Raw genomic sequence first — 15,884 nt, forward strand, 5'->3', positions numbered from 1 at the left:
TTCAAATATTGCATACCACCACAATTTAAAAAAAATGGCAGATTCATTTTTAGAGATTTCCATCTTTAGATGCCATTGAACATCACAAAAAGAGCACACAGAAAATTTAATGTAATTTAGTAATTAAGTTTTAAATTAGTTTTTTTAGTTGTCCAAAATCTCTAGCTTTACATTATGGATAAATGTTTGCAGTTGTTCAATAAATGGGAGTGGGTTCAAAGCAGGGTTGTCAGCCGCCCAGAAATTTCTGCACCAAAACGCTGCAGTTTACAGTACCAGCAAAATGAGGGAGATTTCTGAAGTCTCATGCGCACATTGCTTACTTTTTCCTTGCGGATTTGAAGCAGTTTCAGATCTGAGGCAGGTCAGTTCTTTCAGCATTTTTGCAATTCAATTGAATGAGGGGGGGAAAAAAAGGAGTTAAACGCGTATATTTTCTGCAGTATTTTTCCTGCCAAGAGATGCAGTTTTGGTGCAGAAATTTCTGCTGCAAATACTTAAAGGGAACCTGTCATCAGCAAAAACGCTATTAACTTGCATATATCGGCTTAATCTGCAGGTTTATAGGATTACTAACCTGCCCGGCTCCTGCATGTAGCTGAATGCGGGAAGAAAATTAACTTTATTCACCCCAGTCTTCTACTTAAGCATGCTAGCTCCTTCACCCAGTGTCAATTGTACACTTGGTATTACCTGTGTAGGACTGATCTCTCTGTGCTCTGTGCCTGACCCAGCCTGACTATTTTCCCTTACCTGGATTTTGACCATTTGCTTGTTATCTGACTACTCTTTTGTCTGCTCCCTTTGTACTGCGCCATTTTCCTGGACTTGACTTTGGATTGTTTGACCTCCCTCTATTTATCCAGTAAGTAGCTCTTACATAATATTTCTTTCAGTAATATTAGTCTCTTCTCTCCTCTTCTGAGACTGTTATTTCTGTAGTGACTCGCGTCACAAAACCTCAAAAAAACAGGGAAATTCCAGGTTGTGAGTTAGCAAAATATGAAAAATACCAAGGGGGTGAATATTTTTGCAAGCCACTGTATTATACGAAGTACAAACTACTGTTAATACAATCAGAAACATTAGAAATGGTATAGATAGGGTTAATGTTGAATTAGACAATAAAAGGTTAGGCTCACCCCAAAAAGGAGTCACATATTAGTAATGAAAGTATTTGGTGCATAATCCTGAAGGCGATGGACATTTCAAAGATTTCTGTTTTGGGGTTGTACATCAGCGAGGAGCAACAATGAATGATCAGTGTTTCAGTTGCTGACATGCCGAGGCCAGTAATGTTTGAATCACATGGGGTGATGGCAAGTTTGGACTGGCCCAAGGAGAACAGGAGAATCCTCCGGTGGGCCCTGTGTAGGAGTGGCCACCACCCTCTTACATGAGCAGTACTTGGCACAATATCCTTGAATCACTATGTACAGACAAAGGCAGCATCTTATACATTTACAATCTACCCAGCTCATTGTTATAGAAATTTGTTATTGAGGATAATGTCACATTTGCAAGAAGCTGAAAAGTAGCACTGGAGCTGGTTACTGTTGTGCCCTTGGCACCCCAGTCCGACACTGGGTGACGGGAATCAATGGAATAGGTGCATCAGGGTGGCCAGTAGTAACTGCACATGTATGAGGAACTGTGGCAGGGGAGGAATCCTCCGATGACATGAGATGCATTAGGGGTCTCAAATATGCGGCCCGCAGCTGTACGGCCCTCGGGCCCCTTAGACAATCGTGTCCAGTGAACCAGGGCGCCGCCGACGTCAGCGCACATGAAGTCATTTCGCGCCCCAGCTGTGGAGGAGGTGGAGGAGGAAGAGAATGTTGTTTGCCGAGGGAGTGAGGTCAGGTGAGAAGAATTATTTTTTTTTAGAGCAGTAAAGAGTAGCAGATTGGGGGACATTGTTACAAAACGGGGACAAGGATGGGGACATTTCTATAAGATGGGACAAGGATGGGGACATTAATAGAGGCTGCGGGACATTATTATAGGCTGAGGGACATTATTACAGGACTGGGTACATTATTTCAGACTTGGGGATATTATTACAGGACAGGGGACATTATTACAGGATTGGGGCCAGAATTACTATATGGGGCTAATTGTAAAACTATATTACTGTATGTGGCCAATTGGGGGGTAAGAAAAAGGAAAACATTTTAAAAAAATGTAAAATTTAAACAATGAAAAAGTAATGGAATAACATCTGGCAACTAAAAATGCTGTTTTATGTAAAAATGTATGTAAAAGAATACCTGTACCATAACCCATATGAGAAACACCATTAAAAAGAATAAAAATGACAAGAAGATATATAGAAACATAATGGTATCACTGAAAACGTAATCTTCCGCAAAGAACGCGGCCCTTCATATTCAAGTTTTTTTTTTTTACGTGCGGCCCATTTACTAAGCTGAGTTTGAGACCCCTGAGATAGATAGAAGCAGATTCACTGCACAGTTATGTGATGTAATGTCCAACTATAGAATGACAACTAAATAAGAACATACAACCCCAATAACAACAAAACTCAGACGTTGTGTAAAATATACAGAGAACAAGAATGTAATGATTTGGAAATCTCTTATAGCCATATTTTATTCACAACAGAACATAGATCACATATTAGAAGATGAAAGTTGGACATTTTTCCCATTTCATTTGAATAAATTAACTCATTTAAAAATTGATGGCAGCAACACATCTAAAAAAAAAAAGGTGGGATATGGCCACGTTCACTATCGTGTAGCACCCCTTCTTTTTACAACAATCTGTAAATCTATGGGAAGTGAGGGGACCAATTGCTATTTTGGGAGAGGAACGTTGTCCCGTTCTTGTCTGATGTAGGATTCTAGCTGCTCAACAGTCCTGGGTCTTGTTTTCCGGATTGTTTGTTTCATCACACCCCAAATGTAAAGTATTCAAGGTCTTCCCTGAAATAGCCAGTGTCTGGATGGGAACATATATTGTTCTAAAACCTCTATATAATGCTCAGCATTGACAGCGCCTTTCAAGATGTATAGTATACCCATGCCATAATCACTAATGTAACCCCAGACCATCAGAGATGCAGGCTTATGTACTGTGCGCTGATAACAAGCTGGATGGTCCTTCTCCTCCTGACTCTACAAGACACGGCATCCATGGTTTCCATAAAGAATTTCACATTTTGATTCATCTGACCACAGAACAGTTTTCCCATTTTGCCTCTACCATAGATGAATTTTGGCCCAGAGAAGACTGCAGCATTTCTGGATTGTGTTCATATACGGCTTCTTAAAGTCATGTTACAACTTTAACCTGCATTTGTGGATTGTACAGCGATCTGTGTTCAAAGACAAAGATTTCTGGAAGTATTCATGAGCAAATGCAGTGATTTGCATAATTGAATCATGCCCGTTTTTAATGCAGTGCCTCCTGAGGGCTCGTAGATCATGAGCATCCATTATTGACCGTCAGCCATGTCCCTTGTGCACACGGATTTTGTCCAGAATCTCTGATGTAGGGTACTGTAGATGGTGGGATATTCAAAGTATTTGCAGTTCTAAGTTGAACATTTTTCTGAAATTGTTCCACACTTTTTAGACACAGTTGTTCACACATTGGTAAACCTCTGACCATCTTGGCTTCTGAGAGACTCTGCCTCTCTTACATGCTCTTTTTATACAGTCATGTGATTTAGTTAAGAACTGACCCTCCAGCTGTTTTTCATTAGTACCACTAAGGTTTCCAGCCTTAAAGTCTTAATATTTTTTTGCGATCTGTTGCTGCCAACAAAAATCACACAAAAATCGTCAATGGAAATCAAATTTATTAACCAATGGAGGCCTGGATTTGGAGTCACCCCCAAAATTAAAGTGGAAAAACACACTGCAGGTTGATCCAACTTTGATGTAAAGTCCTTAAAACAAGTCAAAATGAGGCTCAGTATTGTGTGTGGCCTCCACGTGCCTGTATGACCTCCCTACAACGCCTGGGCATGGTCCTGATGAGGTTGAGGATGGTCTCCTGTGGGATCTCCTCCTAGACCTGGACTAAAGCATCCTCCAACTCCTGGACAGTCTGTGGTGCAACGTGACGTTGGTGGATGGAGCAAGACATGATGTCCCAGATGTGCTCAATCGGATTCAGGTCTGGGGAACGGGCAGGCCAGTCCATAGCTTCAATGCCCTCATCTTGCAGGAACTGCTGACACACTACAGCCAAATGAGGTCTAGCATTAGGAGGAACCTAGGGCCAACCACACCAGCATATGGTCTCACAAGGGGTCTGAGGATCTCATCTCGGCACCTAATGGCAGTCAGGCTACCTCTGGCGAGCACATGGAGGGCCATTACTGACACCATTACTGACCCACTGCCAAACCGGTCATGCTGAAGGATGTCGCAAGCAGCAGATCGCTCTCCACGGCATCTCCAGACTCTGTCACGTCTGTCCCATGTGCTCAGTGTGAACCTGCTTTCATCTGTGAAGAGCACAGGGCGCCAGTGGCGACTTTGCCAATCCTGGTGTTCTGTGGCAAATGCCAAGCGTCCTGCACGGTGTTGGGCAGTGAGCACAACCCCCATCTGTGGATGTCGGGCCCTCATACCACCCTCATGGAGTCGGTTTCTAACTGTTTGTGCAGACACATGCACATTTGTGACCTACTGGAGGTCATTTTGCAGGGCTCTGGCAGTGCTCCTCCTGTTCCTCCTTGCACAAAGGCGGAGGTAGCGGTCCTGCTGCTGGGTTGTTGCCCTCCTACGGCCACCTCCACGTCTCCTGGTGTACTGGCCTGTCTCCTGGTAGCGCCTCCAGCCTCTGGACACTACGCTGACAGACACAGCAAACCTTCTTGCCACAGCTCGCATTGATGTGCCATCCTGGATGAGCTGCACTACCTGAGCAACTTCTGTGGGTTGTAGAGTCCATCTCATGCTACCACGAGTGTGAAAGCACAACCAACATTCAAAAGTGACCAAAACATCAGCCAGAAAGCATTGGTACTGAGATGTGGTCTGTGGTCCCCACCTGCAGAACCACTCCTTTATTGAGGGTGTCTTGATAATTGCCAATAATTTCCATCTATTGTCTATTCCATTTGCACAACAGCATTGATTGTCAATCAGTGTTGCTTCCTAAGTGGACAGTTTAATTTCACAGAAGTTTGATTTACTTGGAGTTATATTCTGTTGTTTAAGTGTTCCCTTTATTTTTTTGAGCAGTGTATATAATCAAATCTATAATATAATCGGCTAAGCGTGTCTCTGTCTGAAGCCTTTATAGACTGCGCATGCGTGACGCGCAGTCTGGCTCCAGACAGAAGACCGCTAGCCGTTACAGATAAGAGGAGTGTATGGCGCCGGAGATGGTGGTATGCGTAGACACTGAACGCATACCGTGATCTCCGGCGCCATACTTACCAGACCGGGAGAAGCGTTGCCGCGGCGCCTCTCTTCGCTGGAGACCAGGGCAGGAGTGAGGCGTCGGATCGGTGCATACGCATAGCGCTATCCGGCGCCATTTTACTGAAGACACACTTTCAGTATGTCTCCAGCGCCGCACTCCTATCCCGGCCTCCGGCAGAACAGGACACAGAAGCGCTGCAGCACAGAGAAGAAAGGTGAGTATAACTGTTTATTTTTTTGTATGTGTGTACAGCGTGAAAGGGATGAGGGGGCCACACATACCAGGACTGTGGGGTGAGGGGACGAAGCATACCAGGATTGGGGGGGGTGACGGGACCATGCATACCAGGATAGGAATGTGGGGTACCATGCATACCAGGATGAGGGGTTGGGTGCCATGCATTCCAGGCTGAGGGATACCAAACATACTAGAATAGGGATGAGGGGTACCATACATAACAGGATTGGGGATGAGGGGTACCATGTATACCAGGATTGGGGATGACGGAGCCATGCATACTAGGATTGGGGATGACGGAGCCATGCATACCAGGATTAGGGATGAGGGTTACCATGCATATCAGGATTGGGGATGAGGGATGCCATGCATATCAGGATAGGATGGTGGGGACAGGAGGTGGGCAGCACAAATACCAGGGTGGGGGCAGCACATACCAGCATGGGAGACCATATACCAATAAAAATGGTCGCCACCCGGGCGTAGAACGGGTTCAATAGCTAGTATGTATATACACACACATAATGAACAATTATATACTCGGAGAAACAAAAATAAAATATGTAGCAGAGAAACAATGTGGTATATTCCATTTACACAATCCACAATTGAAATGTTAAGTGAAAAGAAAAAGCTGGGTAAAAGAACTTTCCAAAAAAGGGCCAGACATGAACAGCGAGCCACAACTCCCAGCTTCTTCAAGGGTCATTGGCGTCTGGTAACGCTTACCCATGAGTCACTTTAGAGGACTGTATGCTGGAAAAATTCATCATGCTCATTAAATCAGTGTAGTCAAGTGAAATCTTTAGGGAGATGAGCAAAAGAGGAAAAGGTCAAGAGGTTGAGACGTGCCAGTTATTAGCGCACAAGACAGAATGGCCTGGAGAAATCAGAGACCCAGTCAATAATTCAATATCGGTATTATGTAGATATAAAGTCTGATTCATTCTTAATTCAACGCCGTTTGTTCACTTCTTATTTAACACACACCATAGGGCAGTTTTGCAGTTAGACTCCATTCTCTGAAACCAGCTATTTAGTACATACGCAGACAAATTACATTTCCTTAATGCATAATATCGGATCCAATTTCATACCCGGCAATGAGTGCTGAGCAAGGGTACATAACGCACAACTTGCTCATCAGGTGTATGATGACACTAAGGGCACAACTCATTACTGCACTTGCAACTTTTTGGTGTTTTTCATTTGCGCTTTATTCTACTTTTAAATTGCACCTTTTTTAAAGTCTTTTTTATATACTTATTTTTTTATTTTTACGTTTTATGATTGGAGTTGAGGTTTCAGCAGATTCCTTAAAGAAGTTGTCCACTACTTTATATGAACCCCCCAATGTATCCCCCCCCCCCGGGGCCCAGAAGTGTTTTTGTAAATACCTTGCGGTACTTTTTCTGCCTCTGAGCGGCGCTATCACTGGCCGCTCAGAGGCATCACGTGACCCCCCGCTGACGTCCCGTCTATTGAGGCATCATATAAAGTAGTGGACAACCCCTTTAATTGTAACTTGTTAAGTCACAATATTTTTGCACAAATCTCCCCCACTGGAGTGCTTTATGTACGATAGATATTTTTGTTCAAACTTTGCAACATTTTAGTAGAACATACGACTTTTTGAGCTATGAAGTCACAAAAACTGTTAAAGACAAAAATAAAAAGCAATTTTTATTTTGCACAAAATTCATCAACAATGTACACCAGTTTAAAAAGTTTGACGGAAATATTGTCAACGAATGCCACAAGATAAAAAAAGAAAAGGGACTTAAAGTGCAAATGGCCAGGCCCTAAGGCTCTGATTCATCATATTTGTGTTTTTTTTAAGTCACTTTCCTTTTTTGTCCTGTAGTATTAGTTACCATTTTTAACAAAATGGTGCACGCAATTCATGAATTTGGAGAAAAGTCAAAATGGGCTTACTCTCTGGCTTGAACTGTTTTTTTTCTTACGACTTTTGATGCCAAAATTTGCAAAAATTGTGCCAAAGAACTGATATACTCAAAAATACACCAAACTGGAGTGAAGCTTGCAACTTTTGAAAAAGTCGCAATTGATGAATTACAAAATTGTGAAAACATCTGGAATTGATAGACAAAGTGGAACACACAAATATAAAATAGACTTAAAAGAGGCCCGAATAGAATAATGAATTGAGGCAGACAAAAAAAAGTCACAAAATTAGAAAAAGGTAATGATGAATTTTGTCTAGTTGTCCACCTGGGTGCAAATTATGGGGAAAATAGGCAGCTACATGACCAGCAATGACCATTCCCCACTAATAAGGTTGGAATATTTGCCGAAATCCAGATATAAAAAAAAACAACTAAAAACAAAACAATGTGAATGGAAACTAAGGCTTCAACACAACACAAAGAATGCCTCCCGCTCTGGGGATTCAGCACAACTACGTGTTACATGATCACCTATTCGTTTGCAGTTAGTGAAAATCAGCTGATTGCAATGGAAGAAGAACTATTATAGTGGCCTCCTTTATTGTTAACCTCAATGGGAAATATTTATCAAACCTGCCTAAAAGTGCAATTACCCTGTATGATTATAGGGAACGAGCATTCCTACACTGGCTGCCTATCACTCGAAAAACGATCAAAACACTTGATCGTTGGGTGAAATGATCCTTTGCTTTGCCGAAAAGATTATCGTTCTCGGCAACACTTTGTCCTGTGTAAACAAGACTCTGCCGAGAAACAATGGCAGGCTATGTGCACTGAACGATCTATTTCTGATGTTCCTGATCATTTCATGCGCATATTAGCATGTAGTGTGCCTCTCTAAACAGGCTATTAAACGTTTAATTCTGTCGATCGTATAGCGTAAATGGACCTTAATTCTGAAAATGCAAACTTAGACTAGATAGTTGTAAAATGCGCCAGATTTGTAGCGGTTCATGCTATTTGATTAACCTAATTTTAACATTGTCAAGTCTAAGTTTACACCACCGACTATGTGGGTTACTTGTGCCAGAAATGAGAGCTACAATGTTGGCGCAATGTGCTCCAGTTTTTATCAATGATACTGGTATCTGGAGTGTTTTCTATACAAACTCGTCACATCTGATGGGTTGTTATGCTGTTAATCGTCAGAACAGGGTTTTGCTGCCGTCTAACAGAGGACAGCAAAGTCTTTACATCACATAAACTCTGTCCAGAAGAGGCTTCATCTTGCCATTAGATATCAGTCAAATGTGGGGGGCAGGTGGGCATCAGGCTTTAAAAAGGGAATCAATCATCATAGTCATGTTGTCCTGTTGGTGGCTTGGGAAGAATTGTCTTAGATGGCCTCACCACCAAGCTCCATGAGATGCCTAGACAATACATGCCAAGCTTGAGTGAGATTACCAGATATGGCAACGTGGGAGAGCTCTTCACAGGGCGATAGGGGAGCACCAAGTCAAGGTATATAATGGGATCTGCTTATATAATAGAGCCCGAACCAAACTATAGACTTACATCACATCCCCAGCTGACTTTTCATCCATCGCACCCATAGGCATCCACAATAGCAATCGTGCTTCAACAGAAGTCACGTGACTTTATTACCAGTGTTGAGTGAGTATGTTCTGTTAACCCTTTCGGCGAGTATGCTCGGGCCGGGCTCCGAGTATTTATAGCTGCTCGGTGATATGGTTGAATCACTCCCGTGTGTATGATTTGCAACTGTTTGACAGTTTTATTACATGTGAGGAATGTCTATTTCTTACACATTCCTCACATGTAATAAAGCTGTCAAACAGTTGCAAATGATGCACACGGGAGTGATTCAACCATAACACCGAGCAGCTGTAACTACTCGGAGCTCGGCACGAGCATACTCGCTCAACACTATTTATTACCACTCTCTTCTTTTGAACACAAGGTAAGGGTGTCATATTCATTCATTTGGTCAGGTAATTATGGTCAGGACAGCACAGCTAACCTGCTTTTGTTGTCCTACACATGTGACAGTGACGCGCCCCTGGGCCTACTTGGTGTAGCGTTGCGCACGCGGGGACTACCCGGAGCCGGGCCTGTTGGGGGTAGTAGTCTCGTGGCGGTGACCCGGTCCGTGCCCAGGGAGTCAAACTGTGTGGCTGAGTATTAGCAGTAGATGTTGGACGACTACGCCACCCGTTGAATGCAGCTATGGAGCTGCCGCTGCAGGGCAGACCGCTGAGGCCGGTGATACGATTGTGCAGCGTAGATGGTATAACCCGCAACGGGAGGGGTATGGCCTCAGGGCAGCCAACGTGGATGATGGGGGTAGCAGGAACCACTCAGAGACGATGCGGTGTAGTTCAGGGTCTTTACTGGTGATAAAGATAGACCCTCCCGGAGTACTGGCTAGCGATCGGGGCCTGGTCAGTCTTTGAGCAGATGGGATTTCCCCTGGCCAGGCGGAGCTGTAGGCCTCCCCAACTAATTGTACTCTTCTGGCTACCTTGCTAGAGGCGGGTAAAAGTAGCCCACGTCCCTGAGTGTACCGTGTGGTGCTCACCCGTATGGCCGGTGACTCGGGGCCTTCTAGTGGCTTCCGCTCCACGACGGCGGTGCTGGTCCCACGCGTGTGACCGTGCCTTCAGGTTTCTTGGCCAGAGGACCTGAAATCCCCTGCCGGTCGGTTTCTGCTGCTGGGTAAGGGTTAGCCCCCACAGCCTCGGACTCCGGGTCCGGTGGTAACTCTTCAATCAGGGCGAGCTCTACAGCTGCCAGCCCCTGATTCCTTTTAGCACGACTTCCCCAGAGCTCCTGATCTCTCTTTCCTATAGCTGCTTCTCCTCTTCTCAACTAACTAACCCTGCCTCAGCCCCAGTTTTATATAGGGGAAGTTCTTCCCCTCCCAGGACTGGGCAGGAGGTGTGGCATGCATAGGATTCCTGACCAGGAGACCTCCCACCTGCTCTCAGACGTAATACCTCTATTACTGTGGCAACCAGACCCCTGGGGTGTCACAACAGCATGTCCTATTTAGTTCAGGCAGGGCATTCTGAGAATTGTAGTTTTTAGCCAAAGTCAAACCAGATGTCTAATATTGAAAAGCAAATTACAGTACAATATTATGGTGGTCCATTAATAGTATATACTGCACAACGAGGTTTAATTGAAAGTTGGAGAACCTGTCCTGGACACGTCCACCTCCCCACTCACCGCCGGCAGTATTTTACCTATGTCCTGTACCCGCACTCCTTACCCATCATGGCTCAAGAACAGCACTGTTATGTGCATGCCGGGAGGACATGCCTGGAGAAGGATATTCGCTTCCATGTGTAGGGACAGATATTCTACAGATTTTGGCAAACTACCCTTATATTTGTTTGAGTCACATTTTGTATGTTATCTAACATGTGGATTTAACACTGGGGTCTGTTTGAATTATGGGATATTTGGATCCTAATTTGTATTTGCCTCTGCCATTTTTAACATAGGACCTCAAACATACAGCCAATGTTATTAAGAGCAATCTTCACCGTAAAAAAGAACAAGGAATCCTGGAAGTGATGCTATGGCTTCCACTGAGCCCTGATCTCAACATCATATAGTCCATATGGTATTATATAAAGAGATAGAAGGATTTGCACAAGACTACATCCACAGATCTGTGGTTAGTCCTCCAAGATGTTTGGAACAAGCTCCCTGCTGAGTTCCTTCAAAAACTGTGTTTAAGTGTATGTAAAAGAAATGATGCTGTTATGAAGGCAAAAGGGTGGTCACACTAAATATTGATTGGATTTAGATTTCTCTTTTGTTCATTCACTTTGCATTTTGTTAATTGATAAAAATAAACTATTAAATACTTCTATTTTTGAAAACATTCTTTAGTACACATATGGTAATGTCCAAAAATTATATAGTAGTGTCCAAAAATTATATAGTAGCGCTACTGTGGACCTGGTCGAGTTCTCAATTGGGTTTGCAGACTTGACTGACAGTGCCGCTTCTCCTTTTCTTACATATTTACTTTATATGATAGTTATTTCCTATAGCTGAGAAAATATTCTGGACCGTTACCTGAAATGCCAGGTATGCATTAATCATCGCTAGGATGAGGAGACCGTGGCATTCTCCACCATACCTCTTTAGAGTAAAATATCTGATGCCCCTTTATTTTGGTATCAGGATCTAATTAAAGGCTTATGTTTTGCTTTAGTTGATTAAAAATGTATTTTTAAATAAAAATAGTAGATACGGCATCATTTCACTGGGAAAAGAGAAGACTGCCAAGACATGGAGGTGTAATATAATTACTAGATAACAAAGACTGTAGACTGTCCTGGAGAACTATAGAAAGCCACAAGACCAGGAAGCCAGGGGTGGAGAGGATGAATTATGGACTAGATACGAAGAAGCAGGGGATGGGAAAGTCAGTATAGTGGCATGGTCAGGTCAGGACAGTACAGAGTGGTAGAAAGCAGTGACCCACCTCCCCATCATCCACAAATCCTGTGTGCTCCACGCTACGTCTGCAGTGCTGTCCGAAACGCCCATGCATGTTCCACTTCTGAGGACAGCCCTGCGAGTCTGTGCGTCCTCGCTTACCACTTTTCTCAAGAGTGCTTGACCACCTATTAAAAAGTATTATGGCCAATGTATAGCCATGGCAGCGGTGCTTTTAATTATGGCACTTAGAACAGCTCCAGCATTTTTTTTGTTGTGCGGACCATCATCAAATGCCACATATAGAATATATTTTGAGATATATATATATATATATATATATATATATATATATATATTCCGGAGACATCCTTATATGCAATGCCTTAACGTCTATGCATTTCACACAAGGGAGATTGTTGCACTGTATATATTCCCCAGGACTGTCAGTGGAGGTAAGATACCGGGTTCTCTACACGTCTTCCGATTACCCCATGGGAATAAATATCTGCAGACATACGAGATAGCCGTACATGTGTGGATGAAATGACAACGTTCCTATCTATAGCCCCAGAAAAGACAGCGCTGCATTACAGGCAAACGGTAATTTGGTAGAAAAGCAAGGACGTCCAACCATATAAGATGCTCCAGGGCCTCTCCAGAAACCTTACTGCAGAGGAGGAGGGACAACGGGGTACGGGCAAATTAAAATTCTGCACAATTTCCTGGGGAGAAATGTGCACATTCTGCAGGCAGAGATAGCAGAAGCCGCAGGAGCGGAGGGAAATGTGTCCTGCATTAATAGGACGGCCTGTCATCTGATGGAGGTCGAGCCTGCTAGGGCACACGTATGCCAGATGGGCACCATTTGTATGACATTTCGGGATGAAGCCGCCTATAATACACAGATTTCCTACACGTCAATGCATTATACTCTAACAAGCCGCCCTATGGGCAGGACTTCTGATGGATGTCTATGGCCACAGCAGCACATGAATGAATGTCTCCTCCAGTCCATACACCCGGCACGCAGATACGGGAGGTTACACGTAAGCACCTACACACAGAATCGGCCATATAACATCATGTGGGTAGAAGACATTAGCATGCAGGGAGGACCGGCACTTGATGTTGAAGGTCAAGCTATTTAAAGGCACAATTGTCATAAAGCCCCAAACCCTTATGGCACCCTTCCTTATGTCGCCTGCCGTTTATAGATCCGATGCCCTATATCCAATCGTTCCGCAGACACCAAACCGGCTATTGATCTGAGACTTCTCACCCCTCCCCCGCACCGAGTGTAAAATAATCTAGAAAAATGCACAGCCTATTCAATGGAGGCATCAATTATTCAGCGCCATTATTTTAACACCTATGGGTATAAATAGCAGTGGGGAGATCACATATCATACACCCTTGGGTGAGGCATCGTCAATGACAGGGCACCCAGCACCAGTCTCCTGAGGGCTCGCTGCAGATGTTTAGGGCTAGCAGCAGCCGATCCTGCCCCCTCCCCCACCAGAGCAGGGAATGGGGGCAGCCGGCTTCATGGAGCTGCCATAGCCCTGTGTCACTGCTGCCAGTGCTCCAGATGCCACAGCATCCTCCCATGACAAATGAAGGTTAGGTGCAGCCATGGGCAGCTGCTGGCATCCCCGCCACTGGAGCCCATCGCCAGGACAAGCCGCCATTCTTACCTCTCTTTATGTAGCTCGGTCTTATTGCACCAATGCAGCAGCTCTCTCCCTGCACCTGCAGAGCACACGCTGACGTCAGAGGATTGACAGCTGCAAAATGCTGCTGGGCGTGGCTTCAGCGCCGCTTCCCCGCCCCCCTTCGGGGAAAAGTGAATGATTTCATTGGCCATGAAGGCTGACCAATGAGAAGGCGCCGGTTGCCTCGGTGAACGGGATGATGAGCCCGCCCCTGGGGTGAATAATTGATGGAGGAGGCTGCTCCCGGCTGTCACATCGCCACTCCACACAATATGTCACCTGCTGCCAGCAGCGGACGTGACATTGTTCTAGCAGCCGCCATTACTGCTCATTAGGCCTCTGCACCGATGCCCCTCACATGCTAAGTATGGACGTGACGTCATCAGCGCCCGTGCCATAGCTCCTGGGGGGCTCCAAATGTCCTGGGCTGCACATCCGGGGGAGCCGGAATAATGGCCTTGAAAAGAGGAGGCATTGCCATAGCAACGGATCTGCTCACTATCCTTAGAGGAACAATTATTCTCGCAGAGTGTGATCACTAGCGAAAAGGAGGACAGTCCCGTTAACGCTTTGTACACAGACCCAATCCAAAGATCCTACTGTGCACAACTCCTATGCAGAGCTATGTGTTTCCATGGTTACCGACCACAAGCAAACTGGTCCCAGTGTAGCACGCTACAGTCCAAGTGTACAGGCAGCTGCCTGGAATCATATATTTATATATAACTCACTAATGGAGTGGAAAGCGCCATTAATCCATAGGCATCATCAGCACTGTCCCCATTGGGGCTCACAATCTAGATTCCTAGAACTCAGAGGAAACCCACACAAACACAGTGAGCTACATTTTACTGATGGGTCGTTTGCAACCAATCTGGCACAAAGAGACGCCCCCCGTCAGTGAACGATGGGAGCCGGCACCCCAGTACAATGAACGTGTTCGGATGCCCTGCTTGCCCCCTAATGGTTTGTGCTGCCTGTAGGTGAGCGGAGTTTCAGCGGCATCTGACTATGGTGATTTTACCACACGTATGTGATTACCTGCAGACGCACCCATATTACACATATTAGAGGGGATCCGTCTGGGATCTACAGGAGCCGGCTCCTCTTTTTGGTGAGCGGAGCTGTGACGCCCTCCCTGAGCTATGGCGGATACTCGGAGCCGGGCCTTGCAGATGTTGTGGGGGAAAGCAGTCGTGGCCTTGACCCGTTCCGTGCCCAGGGCTGTCACATAAAAAATGGGCTTTTGGATGAGTGGTTGTTCGACTACGCCACCTGTGGTTCCTGGTGAAGGCCACCAGCGCTGCAACAGTCCTCTGAGGCTGATGTTCTGGCAGCTCGGTTGGTACTACTCCCCACAGGCGGAGTAGGCCTCAGGGCAGGGAGTGATGAACTGTGTGGAGGAATGGTGGGTGCAGTGCCGCGCAGGAATAAACAAGCGGAGGCGGTGAATGAAGTCATCCGGTTCTTTACTCACTTTAGATGAACTTTCAGCCGCAAAGCTTCTCTCTGCTACACACAGCGTACTTCGGCCACTGGGTAGGGGGTTCAACACTTCCCAGGTAGATCAGGAGCACCTGTCAAGACCTCGCTGGTGTGTTCCTCTCCTTCTTTTCTCCTCCCACTTGTGTTCCTTCCTAGGATCCACTAAGCCGCCGGGCTTTTCCAACAGTGACGTGAAGTACACAGTCAGATATCGGGGGCCGGTCACCCCTCTTGCAGCAGGAATCCCTCTGGCTAAGCCAGAGTGAAGAATACAGGTGGCGACTCCGCTCCGTCCGCATCCCCCTGGGATCCTTTTGCCTGTGGAGCCTATCTCCTCTGCTCCCCTCCAAGGCCTTCTTAGGACAGGACCCTGACCGGGTAGAGACACTGGTTAACTCTGACCCACTCCTCGTCTCAAGGCCAGAGAACAAGGACCGTTGATCTTCAGCCAGCTGCAGACTCTTGCTGGACCCTGACAGAAGACCACAATCAAAGACCTTGAACTAAAGATGGCCGTATATTATATATGATTCTCTAAGTGCTTCCTGTAAGTGTTTCCTCCACCCTCACCCACTACTTGGTTCCCCCTATCTTTGGTTCCCCCCATCTCCTCTATCCCGGGACGGGGCAGTGTAGCACCCTGAGGATTCGGCTGCTA

At 45.5% G+C, this 15,884-nt stretch overlaps 1 protein-coding gene across 1 annotated transcript in view; it reads right to left on the reverse strand.

Moving 5' to 3' along the window:
- Positions 1–13,883, reverse strand: part of RAB3A (RAB3A, member RAS oncogene family) — a 73,098-nt gene extending 59,215 nt beyond the window's left edge. Inside the window, exon 1 of the mRNA XM_073636879.1 lies at positions 13,724–13,883. The gene's annotated coding sequence lies outside the window, so the exon portion shown is untranslated. The remainder of the gene's footprint in view (positions 1–13,723) is intronic.
- Between the last annotated feature and the right edge of the window lie 2,001 nt (positions 13,884–15,884).

This window comes from Phyllobates terribilis, unplaced genomic scaffold (genome assembly GCF_046119375.1).
Source record: "Phyllobates terribilis strain yellow unplaced genomic scaffold, ASM4611937v1 Scaffold_1__5_contigs__length_1240528914, whole genome shotgun sequence".
Lineage (NCBI taxonomy): Eukaryota > Metazoa > Chordata > Amphibia > Anura > Dendrobatidae > Phyllobates > Phyllobates terribilis.